Source organism: Symphodus melops (assembly GCF_947650265.1).
Source record: "Symphodus melops genome assembly, chromosome: 19".
Classification (NCBI taxonomy): domain Eukaryota; kingdom Metazoa; phylum Chordata; class Actinopteri; order Labriformes; family Labridae; genus Symphodus; species Symphodus melops.
Genome location: NC_136709.1, coordinates 16367370 through 16388177, shown reverse-complemented (window position 1 = coordinate 16388177; position 20808 = coordinate 16367370).

Genomic DNA, 20808 nt, shown 5'->3' with positions numbered 1-20808 from the left:
AGGATTAAGTCAGCGGTGTACAACAAATGAAACTAAAAGCAGAATCTCTCTCACCCACAGAAGCACATTGCTGTATTTGTCTCCTTCTTCCCACAGTATACAGAGCCTCATCAAATTAACCAGGCTTGATATGTTCGCAGTGAGTCCTCTTAAACCTGTAACATGAGTCCCTTTTTTTAGTGAGGCATAATTGGAGATAAGGAATAAAGTATTTAAAACAGCTTTTTGTTAAAATTAAATCAAATCAAATCAAATCAAACTTTATTTATAAAGCGCTTTTCATACTTTTAAAAGTAGCACAAAGTGCTTTACATGTTAACATCACATTAAAATCACATTAAAATCATTCCCACCCTCCCCCCATCCCCCACGCATACAGACAGTATCACACTCACAGTCATACTCACAGTCACCCCACGCTCCAACACACATGCGCAGACCTAAACCCATACACACACATGCACACACACCAGCATCAATGATATGGACAGAAGGCTGAGTACGGATGAACCAGGTAAGTAAACGCCAAAGAGGAGCCGTCTGCATCGAGAGCGGCAGATCGGCTGCGGCCATCAGGGGCACCATCACAGGGTGCCCAGGGGAGGCGGGGCCGAGACCCCTGACCTCCACCCAGACACCGCAGGACGGCGCCCAGGCAGCCACAGCCCTCCACCGCTCCCGACACAGAGGGCTCCCTCGGAGGAAACACTGGCAAGAGACGTAAAATACATAAAACTTTAAAATGAGGCCAAACAATAAACTGAATAAAGCTAAAACCAATAGAATGATGGTAAGAGATAAGTAAACATAAAATGCTAAAATCATAACAGATAAAATGAATAAATATTATTTAAAAGCTAGACTAAAAAGGTGGGTCTTGAGCCTGCTCTTAAAAATATGAGCGTTCTCCGCCAGAGGCGAGGGCCGTAAAAACTGAAGGATGCCTCGCCGTGGGTGTGTGTCCTGACTTTTGGGATGACTAAAAGACCTCTGCCGGAGGAGCGCAGGGACCGCGAAGGCTCATATGGTAAAAGCAATTCTGACAGATAAGAAGGCCCAAGACCATTAATACACTTAAAAACCATTAAAAGAACCTTAAAATCGATCCTGAAAGACACGGGGAGCCAATGCAGTGATTCTAAAACCGGAGTAATGTGAGCCCGCCCTCTGGTCTTCGTCAGGACACGAGCTGCTGAATTTTGTAGGAGTTGTAGGCATGAAATATTCTTTTTAGGAAGACCAGAGAGCAGGGCGTTACAGTAGTCGATACGACTGGTGATAAAAGCATGCATTAGCGTCTCCGTGTTGGCCCGAGAGAGAATGGGGCGGACTCTGGCTATGGTCTTTAAATGATAAAAACCTATTTTGGTGATGTTCTTGATGTGTGGAATAAAAGTCAGCTCAGAGTCTAAAATCACGCCCAGGTTTTTCACCTGTGTGGATGGATTAAAAGATAGTGCCTGTAATTTGGGTAAAAGTTTCTCTCTCTGAGCCTCAGGACCGAGGACTAAAACTTCAGTTTTGTCCTGGTTAAGCTGGAGAAAGTTATCTGCCATCCAGGATTTGATGTCTAAAATGCAGTTAAAAAGTGCATCCATTGGCCTTGTGTCATCAGGAGACATGGAGATGTACAACTGTGTATCATCTGCGTAGCTGTGAAAGCTGACTCCATGTCTCCTGATGACACTGCCTAGAGGTAGCATATACAAGTTAAAAAGCACTGGGCCTAAAATCGAACCCTGGGGCACACCACATGAGACTTTATGGACCTTAGAGGAGCAAGTATCTAGACTTACCATGAATGTCCTGTCTGTGAGATAGGAGGTAAACCATTTGTGAACAGCACCGGACAGGCCGATGTGCTGCAAACGGGTTAAAAGGACAGTGTGATCCAATGTGTCGAAGGCAGCGCTCAGATCCAGTAGAATCAACACTGTCAGCTTCTGTGAATCATAATTTAATCTAAAATCATTTAAAATCTTTAAAAGGGCCGTCTCGGTGCTGTGGTTTACCCTAAAACCAGACTGAAATTTCTCCAGGACATTATGTGAGTTAATAAAATCATTCAACTGAATAAGAACAAGTTTTTCTAAAATTTTGCTTAAAAATGGTAAGTTAGATACTGGTCTAAAATTATTAAAATCATTAAAATCTAAATTGCTCTTCTTCAGCAGGGGCCTCACCACTGCCCTTTTAAAGGCAGCAGGAAAGACCCCCGTCTGAAGAGAGCAATTCATCATGTTTAAAAGCTCTTCTCTGAAGGATCCATAAAATAATTTAAAAAATGAGGTTGGGGTTGGATCTAAAAGACATGTGGTGGGCCTCACTGAGGAGAAAACTTTATCAAGAGTCTCAGCATTAACCAGGACAAAACTGTTCAGTGTTTCCTCCGGTGAAGACAGACACCCAGATGTGCTTAAAACCATATTACTTTGGGAGGATAAAATGTTATATCTGATAGTGTCAATCTTCCCCATGAAGTGGTCTGCAAACTCCTCACAAAGGGAGTCAGTGGCGTTAAAATGAGGTTTGTTAAAATCTGGATTGAGTAGATTGTCTATTGTTGAGAAGAGAATTTTGGTGTTATTTTTATGGTTATTGATAAGGTTTGAGAAATAATTATTGCGTGAGTTTCTTATTGCTTTATTGTATATTTTTTGCTGTTCGGCATACATTTGATGGTTTATTGTAATTTTGTTTTTTCTCCATCTTCTCTCTGCGACCCTACAATTACGTTTCAGTTTCTTAAGTTCTTCATTTCTCCAGGGGGGTATTGGTTTATTACTGATGATTTTTGTTTGAAGTGGGGCAACTGTGTTGATGGCCGACCGTAGTCTGCTGTTAAAATCATCAATAATAAGATCGCAGGGGGCAGGTAAAACAGTAGGTGGACATTTTTCTAAAACCTCTTTAAAATTTGCAGCCACTTCAGGGGTTAGATGACGTTTCGTTATAGTTCTCACAGAGGTCTCCCGCTGAATAAAACCAGTGATGTTAAAAAACACGCAGTAGTGGTCCGACACAGCCAGGTCAACAACAGAGGACACCCCGGTGGACAGGCCATATGTGATGACCAGGTCCAGGGTGTGCCCTCTGTTGTGAGTCGGCTGTGTGACGTGTTGGGTAAAATCCATGAAATTAAGAATATTTAAAAACTCATTAGACAGAGGGTCTAGTGGGTTGTCTACATGAAGGTTAAAATCACCGGTTAAAATAATCATGTTAAAAGAACTGTGTAAAATTGCTAAGAATTCTGAAAATTCCTGAATAAAAAGACTACACCTTTTAGGTGGACGATAAAAGGTGACACATAAAATCGGAGGGTTGCTAAAAACAATTGCGTGATATTCAAAGGTGGTGTATTGCTCAAATAAAATAGGTTTGGTGGCAAGAGTGTTTGTGCTTATAGAAGCTGTGCCACCTCCCCTTTTACCACACCTTGTAGAATAAAAGCAGTTAAAATTAGGTGGAGAGGCCTCGGTGAGAACAGCAGGTGCATCCGCACCCAGCCAAGTTTCAGTTAAAAACAAACAATCAAGTTTTCTATCTAAAATCAGTTCATTCATAATAAAAGACTTGTTCAGCAGAGAGCGGACATTGAGGAGGGCCATGTTGATTGTGAGTGGAGACTGATTTACTGTAGGATGTGGTAAATAAAGACTGTTTCATGACTCTTCACGGTATGTGATGGACTCAGACTGGGTAAGAGAAGTGAACACGGTCCGTGTTTAAAAAAAAAATGTTGGTAAGGATTGTTAGAAGTCTGGAGTTTGTTGATTTTACTGAAGCCATCTTGGTTTGTTGGTATGATTGTGACCATTTTGGGGTAAAAACAGTGGATTCACAATCTCTATCCTCGTGGACAGGTAGCAACTTGACAATCACTAATAGCCATTTGCTTAAGCAAACCCTTTTTTATTATCAGTGTTGTTTTTAATTGACCATATGCAGCAAAATGATTGTGCTTGTGTAAAGAAGAAGAGCTGAAACTTGCTTTTCGAGAACAAGAACCATTTTGGAGTGAAGAGCACTTTGAGAAAAGCAGACCGACACAACACGTCAACACGTGTAAAAAATCATCAACCCCATCAACAGATATAACGTCAGAAAACAAAAAGGAAGTACAAAGCCACACTGTGCAACCCTTTGTGCAGCAGGACATAGAGAACCTACAAGTTACAGGTCTGCAACACAACATAAGGTGGTCCAAAACAGAGGGCGGGAAAAACACAGAAAAAGACTGGCTAATTAAACAGAGTCCGTAATACCCACAAGGCCTGAAGGAGTGATGGGGTCACGAGGCCATCTGCGTGAGTCAATGAACCGTGCACACCAGAAGGGTGGGGGCCAGCAAGTTTCTTATATTCCACTAAAATGTTTACTGAGTCAATAAATCAATCTAGATTTAGAATCACTCGGCCATCTTGATTCATTTAGTCAGACTTCCTTTTACGACCAAAGCAGTGGCCTCTTTTCAACGTCAAAACAATGCATGATTTAAGTACTTCGCTAGACTCTGGCAAAACAATACTCAACTAACAAACAAAGATCATCACCTGTTAGATGTCGTTATTCTTTCTGTAAAAGAAAAAAAAAAAAAACACCACAGCTGATTGAAACGTGCTCATTTTTTTCAACTTTATGAGCGCGAACATCCCAAAACCCTTAAAGCCACAGCCTATGTTTTGAATTTCACCAAAAATATACAGCAGTGACATTTCCTTCAGCCTCGTGGCCTTTACACCTTGCCCCCTCTCTATTCAAAAGCCTTTGACAACGCCAAAAATGTGCATTCATTTGAAGTTAGCTGAAGCTGTTATGCAAACACACATCCGGACAAGAAGAGACGGATCTTGTGGGTCACACAATCCTCATTTACATTAGTCAAATTTGTAAGTAGCACAGTTCTTAATTAGGTACAAGTTTATTTCGATGATAATACGTCTTTTCCGGTGTTATGTTGGTGTACATGAACAGCAGGGTTTGTTGACTGCTTTGCTGCTCAGGTCAGGTCAGTAGCCGCCCATGTGGGATGACAGGTCACCCTGCTGATGTCGGCCTTTTTTAGAGGTTAGAGCGCGACGGGACTGGAAGGATTCTCTGCATCCGCCCGTTGACATGAAATATCTGCCGTGACACCCCGTCGAGAGGAGGGAGATTCCATAAAAAATTCTGCTGACACATGCGAATGTCGACTTCTATTACTCAGCAGACATCAGCAAAGTCATTTTCGTTGGACAGTCTTCCAGTGTCACCTGTTCACTCTGCTGTACTTGGTCTTCACTTTTCTTCCCTTCCTCTTTCTCTACTGAGAATAGAATAGACAAACTAAGCCACATTTAAAATATTAACCAAAAACAAACATATTACACTGTTGTGCTTTCTTCTCTTCTCTCCATTCATTGCTGTTTGGCTGTGCATGTCTCCTGACTCTTCCTCCCCTGTGTCCTTTTCTCCTCTCCTCTGAAGAAGAGGAAAATGTCAGATTTCTCTCTCTGTCCTCTCTGGACTGTCTGACATTGGGTTGACATGGGTCAGCAATCCTCATCAATAATATTGACAACTGGTATTTACATTGAAACTTCAACAGTTTTTTGTTTTTTTTTATAAATGACAGCAGTGGCATGCAGTTTTCCAGCCACATGAGCTACGTAAGCACTTTTTCTGAACTCGGAACGTCAGCAAATCTGACTGTTAGAGAAACAGGGAGAGACATTTGGAGGGATGTGTCAGAATAGTTTTGATAAGAACATCCTGGTCTTTTTCCAGAGTATAATCACCTGAAACTAAGAGTCATTTAGGTTTATACCAGACTGAGCGTTTCCTTTTGCTTTGAACCTGCTTTACTGCACCAATATCTTTGTACTAAAGCCCAGAAAGGACAAACCACACACTGGCTCTGGAAAGGGGCCTCTGTGTATTTCAGTGTGACGTCAATTGTAGTTCGGAGGCTGAGGTGGTAGAGTGCATCTGACAATTTTGTAACTTCCTGAAAACTGAAATCGTTCATTGAAACGCACTTCAGGAGACACGTGACATGGCAGTGAAGAACAGTTCCAACAGTTTAAGGAAAGGTTTCTCTGAGAGGAAAATTCCCCCGCCCCGTTATTCAATCCACCTACATGGGACACTTTTCTCCTCTGATTTGTTCAGATAAGACATTCAGTATATATAATTGTTTTTGAGTGCAAACCAATGCCTTACCACCATGGACTGTGTTGCAAGAAAAACAAGCGAGGCATGACCCAAGCCTTTAATTGAATGTAATGAAGATATATGAGGCCTGAACTAACCTTCTCTGTGTTATAAATCTCACATGAAGCAAACCATGATTAATTGACATATCTGGGATGTTACCCAACAGTGAAACAGAAACAACATTAATTGCATAATGTACTATATTACAACACATTTTTTCCCCCCAGTTTATTTCTTAACCTCTTGCTCTTATTTTCATGGCCTTTCTTGGAGCTGTAATATAATAATTTGCCTCATGGTCATTAAATGTCAGAATGATTTATACTGGTGAGTAAAAGGCCACAAATCAATAATTAAATGACTCTACTTCTTTTAGACTAACAAGTACTTCTCCAAGAAAAGCTTATTTACTTAAGTAATGACTATGATCAAATGAAATCTAGATATTTACTTAATTAGTTAAATATAATAATATACTACACAAGTTCTAAATGCTGCCTCTATTGATAAAAATGTCTTAGTAAACTTAATTAAAAGGGACTTAAAAGGAATCTTTGTAAGTTGGGACTTATGTGTTACTTTAAGGGCTTTGTAAAGTGTGTAAATATGCTAGATTTTTTTAATTGTCACATTGAAGGTGAATAGTTCCCGCTACAACAAAAGATTCCTCAGGGTCTTTCTGAACAGTTCACCAAACCTCAGGGAAGGATTTGTGGAATAAAGTACACTTTGATTGTGGGAAAAAAAACTTTGGACATTTCCATTTCAGAGTGAACCCATGTGTATCAGTACATGAAATAAGATGTACTTTATTGAAATAGAATTTTACGCTCTGTTGTTGAACATGCTACACACACACACACAGGCTGAAATACACAAACATGCATAAACAGGATCCTATGGACGTGCACTAATGGAGAGATGTCAGAGGGAGGGGGCAGCCCAGAGAGAGCAATCCTGAGCAGATGGGGGAGGGGGTGTAACTTGTTCAAGGGCACCTCAGCAATGTGCAGGAAGTGAACTGTTAGCTCTGCACCTCTGCAGCAACCAGATCGATCTTCAGGACTTGAACTAACAACCCTCCGGTTCCCAGTCCCAGCCTGAGCTACTTGCTAACAAGAAAACAAAGATACAGTAAATCTTGGTAATGAGCGTGAAAAAGGGATGTCAAACAACCTTGTAAGTCTGAAGTAACAACAACAACAATTAGTATGATATAACTTGCGTTACAAATCATGTCTGAACACCATGAAACATATTTTCTACTCATTCTAAACTGGATGAACACTGCTGCATGTTTATGTGTACGTGGGCTGTGCAGTGAATGTCACATGGTGGAAGTTTCATATTTAATAACCCAAACATTCATTAATTCAACCTTGAGGCCCAATAAAATCAGCAAAGCAGAGGCTATTAAGAGTGCTCAAAATGGTGTGTGCATAATGGCTGCAGGGACGAGCTAATGCGCTAACATAGCCCTTTCAAATCTAGATGATGCTCATTATTATCTGTTTTTTCAAATTTGTGACCCCAGCTTCCTGACTTTTTAAATGCTGCTGACTTTTGTCCGCAGGTCACATTGTGCCTGCTCTCCTAAAACAGAAAGATAAATCTGTGTTCGACTTCCATATCCGTTTGCCACCATCTTCTTCTCTCCTAAAGATGTGTCCAGCAGGTCGGCTCTACATCCTTCAGCAGAAAAGCGATCAGTCAAGGAGCCAGAATAAGAAATGCACAGGTTAGAAAGATACTTTTTAGAGTCATCATTTAGAGGACGTTTTAAACTCATTCTTGTCTTTCTGACCATACCAAAGGGTTAATCATCCTCTTCCATACTGTAGACACTTGACCTCCTTTCAGCAAAGATAAAAATATTTGCGAGAGGATCCTTTAACTGCCCATCTTAGACAACAAGCACAACTCCATCCCTGCTTTATAAAATATTCTGTGCTTTGCATATCACAGCGCTTTTTATTTATTTATTTTTTTTAGCTTCGAGCTCCCATTTTAATCATGCCATGTCAAAAATATGAGGATTATAAGATTTGCATTGTTTCCACATGGAGCAGACTGGAGGCTACTTTTTAGATTTGTCACAATGATCGCTTTGTTCCAAACAACACGTAAAAAAAAAATGCAGACATGCACACATGCAATACACACAGACACTGGAGCAGAATTAGGGGTTTTCAATACAAGGCCTGCAGTGGGATTTGGGACGGGATGCCGGTAGCAGCAGCAGCAGCAGCAGCAGGCTCTCTGCTTTGTCCAGCTCAGCGCTCTCAGCACACATCATTAATAACCTCATAGAAGAGGAGAAAAGAACAACTGTTACTCCTTTTGATTTATGGCTAAGTCTCTGTGTTTAAGAACGGATCCCCAAGTCTCACAACACAGGCCCTGATGAGCGGTGGGTAAACCACAGTCTCCTGTGTCCAAAGGTCAAGGTTTGTTTTCAGAGAGGTCATCTTATTCTGGATCAGGAGATAAGAAGAGCAATAGAGACTTGGAGAAAGAGAGAAGAGAGGAAATGGCGTCTTCCTAGACTGACATAACATCCTGCTGTTTTGCATTCGACTCCTGCGGGGTGTCTATCCCTCCAGCGCCTCTCGGAACGTCTGTCGGCGCTATTTCCAGAGCGGTACGGCTATAGCTGGATCAATACAAACCCTGAGCAAACAGGGAGTACTGATTGTATACCCTTCCTACTGCAGTGCAGGGGAAGGGATGAAAGGTGTGCTAACTCCACACTGTTCTGGGGACATGCTGTTCGAAAGCGCTCTCCTTACAGGAGGCTTTTGGAGTCATGAAGATGGCCAACCCAGGAAGTTGCAACTTTAAATGCCAGACAGTTTGACATGTTGTTATTTCCAATCTTTGAGCGAAGTGATATTTAACGCATTTCCAGAGGCAGAGGTTCAGATGATGGAGAGGTTACGTCTTTGACGGAGTGAGCTGGCATGATGTGTTCAGAACAACAAACTCGGCTCACAGTGAGCATCGACATGCACTCAGAGGCGACGAAAGAGCGTGTCTGTCATATTCTCACTGAGATACCGAGCTGGGCCTGTCAGTTATCTTCCTCACACTGTGTAGGCTTCAGAGATTTAGAGTCAGTAAATGAAAGCGCAAGGGAAAGGGACAGAGAGGGCAAAAGATAGAGAAATGGAGATACTGACACAAAGGCAAAGACAGTGACTGAAGGGTAGGCGCAGAAAGCAAAAAAAGAGAATAAAATAATGTAAAAATAAAAAAGCCCTGAGTCATGCAAGACTGGGAAGATAAAGCTTGAAATGTACAAGCATCAGCAAGAGTACAAAGTTAGAAAATGTTGTTGCTGCAGCAATTAATGAGCACTATCTTTTTGGGCATGGGTAGGAGGGAAAGATAAACCTCGATCACGTCGAGTTTTTTCTGTGGTTCTGCCTGATTTAAAGGCTCAAAAAGGATCCGATTGAATCCCCTTATCGAACCTTATCTTTGATTCACACATCAAGCTGTAGCTCGTCTTACATCATCTCTCCGCACAATCTAAGTTCACAAAGTCATCGTTGTACAGTTTTCTGTATTTTCATCCTTGGAGGAGTTTGTGTTTGATTACACCAGGACGTCCCCAACAATGTTGGTCGCAAATTTAAAAAAAAAATATAGCTCAAGATTGATGTTGATAAAATTGTATTGAACTCTCGAGATACACTTCTAAATAAACATAAATTCATGTCATGAAAAATACTTATGTTAACACTAATGCCAATAGCCAAATAAGCAACTAATAAGGTCAACAAATACTTGATTTGGATTTTTTTTAAACCAAACTGATTATATATTATCGTCTTAGTAAGATATGTTTTTCTTTTCATTTTTTTATCGGATCATTTATGTTGAAATGGGGGGGCTCATAAGTACGTTTATCCTACCAAATCTGATTAAGTGCAAGTAGCTAACATAGCCAATTGGACCTACAGTGTAACGTAATGTGTTTGAATTGCATGTTAAAGAAACTTGGCTCCTTAAAAATGTGGCCGAGGTTTATTTTCTCTCAGATCCTCCTGAAGTAATACGACAGTGAGAGAGGTGTGAAAGAACTCAAGCAGTCCTTTATAGCAGTGTATCACTGCAAGCCACGCCCCTTTTTCAGCCACCCACCCCAAAAATGAAAGGCTTGATCTAATGTTCACTATTAAACTCTAATACTTAGTTATTTTATGCTTACAATGAAACAGCTGTCTCTAGCTTTGTGACACACATTTTTAAAGAAAACTGGATTGAGGTGAATTGCTCTCAGAATCATATATAATCCTCATGACAGAAAAGCGCCCGCAGGGATTTCAGGTTGAACAACACCGACCTTTCAGCAGGTCACCTCAAAGGACACAAGCCACTAAACACCCACCTGGTGCATGGAATATCCCCGTAACGGGAGCACACAATTCTCATATTCCAACGCAGTAAACAGGATGATAGATACTTTGTCAGCACTTTTGTAACATTCTTCTTTATTACAAGGAGAGTCAAAATGTCAGCTGCTTTCCCCGCCGTGGCATTCAGTTTTATGGCTAGTTTGTAGCTTTCGTAGAAAATCTCTCCTCAGAAAGGGGCTTAACTCACTGTTTTACCTACATGCAGGGATAGCATGGTGATTGCGACATAAATATAAAAGATTAGAGTTTAGGTTAATCTCCATCACAAATAATATCCAATCAATGAAAGGCCCCAGGGTCAAGCTATGAATTAAAGCTGTCAATGAACAGTTACAAAGAATATAGTGTAACACCTTTCTGAGTAAAGATCTTTTAAAACACTCAAGGTTTCAAAAGCAGGTAATATTTGAAGATGTGGACCTTGAGTTGAGGGTTTTTCTGTCAACCTGTGTTAACAAAAAACTTGACGCTGTCGGAAAAAAAAGCAATTAACATGTAATTGGTGGTTGATATATGAGAGTGTACAGTGTGTCAGGCGTTAAACACCATTAACCCCCTATATAGATCGGCAGCTCACTTTATGGCTCTTGTTGGCAGAATGCTTTCGATGAGGGTGATTTTTCAAGGGCCCTATCAATATCCAATGGCAGCATAAGCTCCGAGGGCAGAGTGGTGAGTGATGAGCGCAGCACTGTCATCATGCAGAGAAGGCTAATGGGAAAAATAGTTCCAGACCTTTCTTCTGCATTGTGGGTATGATTACAGAAACACAGCAGGAAGAAAGAGGTTGTGTTAAAAGACTGGAGTTGGTATTATCAGGCTTTAGTTCACAGAATCACGGCCATAAATAGAGTAATCTGCAGTCTGGTAGATTTTCATGGAGCTGTAAATGGCGAGATTGAGTTACAGTGACCTCCCTATTTCCCTGACATGGCCTACAGTGTGGGCGGCTGTTGTGGTGGGAGGAGGAAGACGAGTGTGTATGAGGTTGAAGGAGTCAAGGTTCCCCAGAGGGGGGGTTGGATGGTAATGTGGAAACAGGCGTAATTAATCTCCAGATGGGTGAGGGGGCGCTGGGCAGGAGTGTCTGTGTCGTGCATCTCTGCGTTGGGGTGTTTCGTGATGGCCCCCGCACCCTCCTCACCCCGGGCCCCTGGGGCCATCCTTCATTTTTATTTATGAGCTTCCACACAGCCACTCAGCTCGGCTGTACAACCTCTGCATCGATCCCTCAAGGTCGACAAGGAGCTCTGCTGCTGCCAGTGAGCTCTATGCACGAACAGCTAGAACTGAAGGGATCAGAGAGTGTGAGTGTGTGTGTGTGTGTGTGTTAGTGTTTGTGTGGAGGCTGCTGCGGTTTCCAACAGTATTTCCGTCTGTCCTGCAAAGGAGGGGGTTTACCTTTGAACAGCCATGCAGCAAACACCGGGGTGCCACACCCAATCCTGCTGCAGAAGCACATCAGGACAAGGTTTCCTCACAGGAAATAGAGACACGCCCTGCTGAACAGTACACAGGATTTTTTAAAGACTCCAGGAGAGGTACTGCTGTTTGGAATCCTGGAAACCATGTGATATTGCTCTGTGGAAAATGACACATGGGAAAAATTAAATTCAAGTCTATTAAAGTCTTTTTTAGCTACACCTCTGCGATTGTCAATTCAGGCAAAGTGCAGTTCCACCACAGGGCACACAGGAATACATGACTTGGTATTGAAATCAAGAGATGCACTTAAGTTTATCCAGCAGAAATGTCTAGAGAAAATAAAACTATGAACAGACCTAATGACCTTCACTTAGTCCTATTCAAGTTTGTGTACCTTACGGTTCTTGTTTCCCACATGTCAGAGCTCCTGCAGCCTTGAGCTTATTATATTCTTGTATTGCTTAATGACTAAGACTTCAAACCTCTTTGCTTCTCAGCGTCTGCCACACATGCCCGCCCGGTACATAGTGACTTAGGCAGCAAAGTTTTCAGTCGAGCTGTCAGCTAAAGTCTGCAGCGTCATCCCTCCTCTAAAAGAACTTTGTGGTCCTCGTTGCACAACTGAGCCGTCAAGATCAGAGGTCACAGCAGGAAACGCAGTGGGATTTAAGTTGAGGGACAATGTCATCGCTGAAGCCAGGCAGGGAGATTGAAGCTGCGGGTAAGGAGCTTCCTGCTTTTTTCCCTTTAGGGGTGGACATACACTGGGTGGGTGGGTGACACAGAGCTCAAAAACCCCTGCGGACTAAGGCGCTACATTTCACTGTCTTAATCATGTTGCTCTGGAGCATTTCATGTGACTGTCAATCTGTGAGTCACACCTGGCTTCCAGTTTCCTGCAACAACAGTGTTGTCTGTTTGTCTCCAGCTTTGACTTTCATGAAGAGAGATGATGATCGCGTCTTTCTCACGGGAGATTTCTTTTAATGGGGAAGGCAATCACGTTAGTAATCAAATCCTACAGAGGGGTAGTTTGAGGCTGCTGTGAAAATCAAAATATTGCAGATGTGGAGAAATTATGCTGCAGCACAGGATACAAATAACCCTACAATTTTACCCAGCATGCCTTTTTAAAAATGCTATAGAGCAGTAATTGTTTTTCTGGCCTGATCGCACATTTTCATTATTTCGCCCACCGTTATGATCTAAAATGATATTGATAGTACACATTACACCGTACAGTTACTCTTCTGACTTAACAAAGAGGACGTGAATTATATTGCTTGCTGTGCGTGAACTGTACAGCTTTTAATTTACTACTTTCCAAAAAGCCTTGCCTGCAGTTGAAGATATATACAGGGGTTTTTTCTGTTAAATATAAAGTCATGTCTCCAGATGTGTATATAGAGCCATGATGAGGAAAGTTTCACATGGAACTGTTGTACCTTCTGAGCAATAATTAACAGAGCTAAACACATCACACTTGAAAAAGTGAAGAAAAAAAAAAGTACCTTATTTTTTGCATAATAATTTGAGAAAACCATGAATCATTTATCATCAAGCTGGAACAAGCTATAGTTCTATTCCATTCCTTTTCATATATTAATATAAACCATGCTTACATGCAGTACCTCTATAGAAATAAGGTCAAGCACAGCAAGTAATGTTTTCATTGAAAAATGTGTCCACTGCTTTGACAGAGGTTTTCACGATGAGCCTAATCAGACATGACAATTCTTACTATTTCACTTTATTCAACAATATATATGAGGCACATGGAAATAAATGGCAAAATCATGTAATGTAAATTTAACACAGCCCCCAATCTTTCCATTTACTACTGTGCCAATGGGCTGGGAAGGTGCAGTAGCATTACACTGTCTGTCTGTCTGTCTGTCTGTCTGTCTGTCTGTCTGTCTGTCTGTTTGTTCTGCGGTATGGCTAACGATGTGACTGTTACTGTTATTTCATTTATGTTGGGAAAATGATCAGGCAGGTACATACAGTAAGCATGAATATCATTAAGACGTCATTCATGAGTCGCAAACATGAGAGGAAAATGACTTTGGAATGGATTCTAGTTAGTGGCAGGTACGATGTGAAATGAATGTGAGCAATTTCTCAATAAAGAAACTGTATAATGTGTTCACTCAAATTGATGAATAACTTCATGTTCCTCATTTTGAAAAGAAACGGCAGACAGGTGAGATAGGTTGAGACGGCAAACCACAGAGTTTACTTGAGGTCAAAATTAAATATGTTAATGTTTCAAAGTTTTAGAGCCTACAAAAGCGAGGAAGAAATATTATTGGTCAAAAATACAAGGGGGCGGGATTGATAACAGTCTAGAAGGGTATGTTGGAACATGTGATACATTTTAACAAGCTGCAGTAATCCAATATTTTAGTCATCAAATAGTCCACTGATTATCAAGTTGAATAACTGAACATTGCATGGTCTGCATAGACTGTAAATGTTATCATATAGTGTCCGGTCCTCAGTGGACCAGGTGAATAGACCAGATGTTTTCAACCTTGGAACCACCTTAAAAGCAGCAACAACAACAGCTGTTGCAAGCACATTGTGCCATAGAAATAACTATCCGTGTGAAACAGTATGCAGTTTAGTCGTCCAGATTTAAATCGAGCCTGATCGAGTTATTCAATAAATGTTTTCAGACCAAATAATGATCGAAGTTGAGTTTTGACAGGAGTCCTAAGAAGAACAGCATCAGTTCCCTGAGCTTCCTCTTTCATGGTTCTGTGTGCTTCCTCTATAGCTGACGAATTAAGACCTTCAGGGGACGCATTTTGAAATACATGACTTCATCCTGTCCATTCATACATAATGAATGACCTGTCCATTCATACATTATACTGTCCATGCATGCATGTATTCAGTTACACTAATATCTCCTCTCAGCACTATCTGACCGGATCATGATTTGCTTGCCACCAAAATTGGCTCAGAGAAACAATATGGCCGGCAAGTTGCATAGTGAAAAGGCCGAGACGAGCTTGAAAAGAGCTTTGTGAGGGAAATTGAAGAATGCTGAGAATAAATGTTTGCTCTATAGGATGTCCCGGCCACAGTGTGCTGTGTTGGTGAATAAATGATGAAGAGGAAGAAGGCCCTGTCCTGCTGAGCTTGTCAGCTTTGGACAGCTTTCTATGTGTGTGTGTGTGTGTGTGTGTGTGTGTGTGTGTGTGCGTGTCTGTGTCTGTGTGTGTGTGTGTTTGTGTAGGTGGGTGTGCGTGTGTGGGTGGTTGTGTGTGTGTGTGTGTGTGTGTGTGTGGGTGTGTGTAGGTGTGTTTGTGGAGCTGACAGAATAGCTGTCTTGGTTGGATTTATACACAAGCATGTTTCAATGTCAACATGTGATTGGGACTCAAATCAATTTTCTACATATATTTGTAAAGATTTGCACAAAGAGCGGATTTTTCTTCTTCCATTGTCAAAGAATCAATTGTCTCAGCTGAGAACATCTCATTGTATTTTCTCCTTCTTAATGCACCACACATAAAGGATGGCTGCTGAATGAATGACTGAGCAAGGAATCTTTAAGTGTTCAACACTGTCAACAATAAAGATAGATGGTGTTTAAAGCTTTAGCTTCTGGGCTGTCCGTATGAAAAGTCTGAGGTTCACAAAAATGATTACAGTTCCTGCTGACGGGGTCATGAGGGCCTGATCAAATGTTATATCAAATAAGGGAGTCATGTATTCTAAAGCACAAATGGAGACCTCATGATGGCACTACAGGAACGCTTAAATGGTCTTCAGAGCTTTGAGGATTCATATTGTGGAGACAATAAATGTTGGTATAAAAACTGAAACAAATATTCAGAGTAGTTGCAGAGATATTTCACGTATATATATATATATATAAATTCTATAAATATATATATATTTTATATTATTTATTTATTTTACTTAAATCATGAAGACATCATTGCCATCAATAAAGGCAGGGCATAATGTGGCTAAATAAACCATAAAAGATTCTACCCACTAGGTCATAAAGCAATTTACTGTGATAACTAGTTCTCCGTTCTCTGTACTTAACGAAATTCACTGTTCAACTGTTTAGTCGGTGTCGTTATTGTCATGCTAAAAAACCTCCAAGTACTAATTAAATATTGGTCCAATGTTCAATTCAAGATTTTCTTACAAGTTTCTGAAAGCATTTTTTGTATAGGGCTCGACTGTTATGAGATTTTGGGTGCCGATAATAATATCGATTTTAGGAAGAGAGAAAATCTGATACCGATATGTCAGTCGATATTGTTCTTTGATCTATGTATGGTTTGAAAAATGTCGGTCCTTAAGTCTTCAGGTTACCATTCATGTATCTTAAAATGTATAGCTCCAAAGAAATCAATTGTTCCATGGCCTGAGCTGGAGTAAAATGATGCTGTGTCGCTATAAATCTAAGGTCGTCATTCAATATCCGTTATCCCCCTATGGAATTAATCATTGAACTCTACATTAGTCACTGTCTTGCTGAGTGTCTGTATGCACACATGCAAGTGTAAGCATGACTTTGTTAGACACACATGCAACAGTCCACCAGCATCACTAATGCAGCTCGGAAACATCTCAAGTGCCTGTCAGAATGTTTCTAACTTGTTTCCACTTAATGCCTGCAATTTATTCGGAGTTCCTGGAAGCTCTTAACTGTACTCATCACAAACATATGACAGATTCTCCAGAAGCAGTCCATGCGTCAGACACTCACTGCAGACACATGCTGGTATGTCATCAATCCATCAGGGATTTAAGTCTGTTCCTTTTTCATGCCACATAAAGAAAAGATGCTTGAAAGTCAAGGACAGAATCTAGACTCAGGGATGACGCTGATGCAAAAAGATGACGTGCACCAGCTCAAAGAAGATTGAGCATTTCTTGTGAACAAAAGCGGATCTTCAAGGACGTTGCTGTTGAGCGTTTAAAGTAAAAGTTAATTTGTTTGAAGAACAAAGACATATATCACATATGATCTGAATTGTAATGTGAGTGTGTGTTTGTTCGAAGACATGCTGTATTGTGATGAGACACAGAGGTTTTATCTTCAGTGTGTTTGGCAGTGTTTGTGTGTTGTTGACAGAGAAAGGGAGGTTATGGGACAGGAGCAGTGACAACGGTGTTTCAGATTTCAGCAGGTGCTGTCTGCCTGCTGTGTTACCTCTGTCTTAGTCATATTTTCCTTTTCTCCCTTAAAACTTACTGCATATATTCAAACCCTAGCCTGGGGATGCCTCCCTGAGCTCTGGGAATTTTTTTACGGTTATCATTCCAGCCACTACATACATGTCTTACACAGGATTAAAGGCATAGAACATTTTGAATGGGAAAAAGAGATTTAAAAGTCTTTAAGGCTGACACTGCGCTATTAATTGCACCATGTTAGATGGCGGTAAGGACTTTCTATTAAGCCTTATAAGAGAGGCCCAGTATTTGTATGGATGTGAGGATTTTAGGACTGAACTTTCTTATCTAAAAATTGTACCTAATAATTTTTTTCCTAGTTTATTTGGTTGTTATTCTGATCTGTTTTGATAATTTTGTTCATTATTAATTCGACTTGAACATATTATATATACAGTATATTACCATTTAATGGTTTTTCTATTTGTTTTTGATTTTTTTACTTTTCTGTCTTCTGGATACTACACTACATGCCACATTCCCCCTTACACATACGTTCACACACTGAATGTACAGAGCAGAGGTTGTTCTCTAACGTGCCCATGATCGCCATGCTTTGGGCTTAACTTGGGGTTCAGTGTCTTGCCTACAGAAACATTAACATGTGGACTGAAGGAGCTGGGATCATAATCGGCCAACCTTTAAGTTGAGAGACACCCCAGTCCACCTCTGACCAAGAGCCCAGATGAACATACATGCTTAACAACAAATGCAGTTGTGTAAATGTTGGTTTTATATTGACAGATGTACATCAATCAAAAGTGGGAAAAAGAGTGAGACTCAGCAAAGTTAAAGTCAAGGAAGTTATCCAGCAGAGGTTGTACAATGTTTTTCAAGGCAAGCTAGACATCTGGAAGATTTATGGACTCGTGACTTTCAATCAAGCGTCAACATTTTCCATGATGGCCCAACAGATGGAATGCCAGCCCGACCACATGTTACATGTTTATTTCATCCCGATAAATGAACAAACATACCTAAGCCTGATTAATCCGCAGTGTCACGCAGTTCAGTAAACACAACATACAGGATGCATAATATGGTGATACACAGAGTGTGATTGGTAGCCGAACAACTGTATAGGGAATAATAGTGAGCTGATGACATTAAGCTGACAGCTGTCAGTCAGTGTTTGATACTCCACAAAGGATTAGCATGTGCATTAACAAACACCTAATTACCCTCGACTGCTTTTCATTCACATTCCATGAATATTTAATGGAGCCCAGTAATGAAATTGTGTCGAAGTAAATTTAGCACAGTGGGGGGAAATAGCTAACTGCAATTATTGCACCACTCAGGCCGTCACAGCATGAGGCTGCTTTAGTTCAAGTGTAATTAAAACTTGGCTAAATCATTGACAGTAGCAATAATACATGTAGTGATGCAGGGATTAAAAAACATGACGAACATGGAGTTCTTATCATACATTTATTACAACAAAGTATATGGTAAACACATCATTTATATGCTATAACCCAGTGTCCAGGGAAGGAGCTTTTTGGCTAGCAAATCATGCTAACTCCAAAAGGGAGTGTCATCTTTCTGAAGAAAACAGTGCAGTTGTTGGTTTACAACGCTTCCAGTGTAGGATAGCAATTACTGTCCTTTATTTCTTTTGAAAGCCGGAAAAAAAGACATCAAAAGACTTGTTCCACGATTTTCGTGTTCACATGTATTGTCCATGGACAGATATTGATCCATTCAGAAATGAAGAGGACTGGAATCAATAGCTTTTACATGAATGCACAGCGAGCACTTTACATTTAGTGTGTGTGTGTTTGTGTGCACGCTGTATGTGTGAAGGATAAGGGCTGAAAGGGTAAAAATAACAAATATTGTAGAAACTGCACATACACCCTTCAATCCTACAAGTATTCATCCACGTATAAACTCTTGATATGTTGTGTTACAACTACTCTCTCTGATGAACACATACGTTCCTTTGGAAAAAAGTGTCTGCTAAATGAATTGTAGAAGTGCAAAGTCAAACGTTCTCCATGTGGATTGTATGTGATGGATGAACTAGATGAAGTAGATCAAGCATTTTCAGTCAGAGGAGGGTATAACAGGGTATTACATATTACTGAAAACCGAAACTTAGAAAAGCTTTGAGTGCTTTTCTGTCAAACCAACCAAGACTGCTGCTATCTGTAAATCCAATGGTAGAAAGTCCAGATAAGTCTATCTGAGCTTTAGATTTTAATGCTAGACCATATGAACAGTATGAACAAATTCCTGCAGTGAAAGACAAAGGGGTTGCTTGGCTCAGAACCTACACCCTACTCGTGCTTGCACAACCTCAGCCAGGGTGACAAAGTTGGGCTGAGCTGGCTGAACTCCACTTGGGAGATTTAAGAGGTCTCTGGATTAAAGCCAGGGATTTCATTCCTCTGGAGAATCAGGGCTGACAGTGGCTTAGGTTCCTCGTGATACACACATTAAAACCATCAAAAAAAAAAAAAAAAAAAAAAAGCATCTCTCAGTTTATTTGTCAGACACGTCTCTCCCCACTTCCTGCCTGCTTTCTACCTTGGCTCCTGTCTATCTCTCATTCTCCCCATTTGGTGAACTGACAGACAGGCAGAGGAGTCATCATCTGTCTCTGACAGATTAGGTCTAAATGACATGTCATTATATCTGACCAGTGGCCAATCAGAGCAGATAGAGACACAGACAGACAGGCAGACGCCTGCTTAGATCTAAATCTACGAGTCAATGTGCCGCCATGGCAGAACCAACAGAACGCCAAACCACCCACTGCATCACCCATCAGCTGCAGGTCTGATAGAGTTAGGGGGGGCAGATGTTTGTCATCTAAAGATCTGAGACCTAAATTCTTTACGCTAATATGTTTATTTTTGACTTGACTGTTTTGAAGTTGTATAGAGTGATATCACAAATATAGCTTATATGCTGTGTTTCAGATTTAGATTCAGACCCAGAAGGGGAATTCCGCAGCCTTTATGACTAGATGGGACCTGTTTGGTTAGACGCAAAAAAAGAATGGTTTCCAGTTGGTTATGCTTGTTTTTAATAATGTTTAAGATTTTCAATAAGATCACATTGTGTGTGTGAAATTATGTAATATTTCAAGAACAAAATGTCAGAGGGAGTAAAGAGCCCAGTAAGGTATAAATAGAGAAATGCTTCCAGGCTTATTGTCACTGACTAGTGCTGCCTAGCTGGCTAGCGTGTTAGCTGTCCAGCCACACTATATCACACAGCTTATATAACCGAGTGCTCAACTCAAATGTGGATGCAGTGTCTTTTGCTGACTTGACCAGGTTTTAAACTCTCTAATCCTTACATTTTCTAGAGATTTTTTCCAGAGAATCTATATATGTACTGTATCATTATTTTGTTCTTTGAGGTGACATTTGCATAGCAACATAGTGGCAAAGGGTTCTGGAAGTAACAGGAATAAGGAGAGAGCCTCATACCTGCAGTGCAAGGCGGTGAGTAATTAAGCCCGGGCTGGCATTACAAATGGGTGTACAGACGTTTGATTCCACTAATTCCATCAGTCTTTGTCAAAGTAAACTTGTCAAAGTAC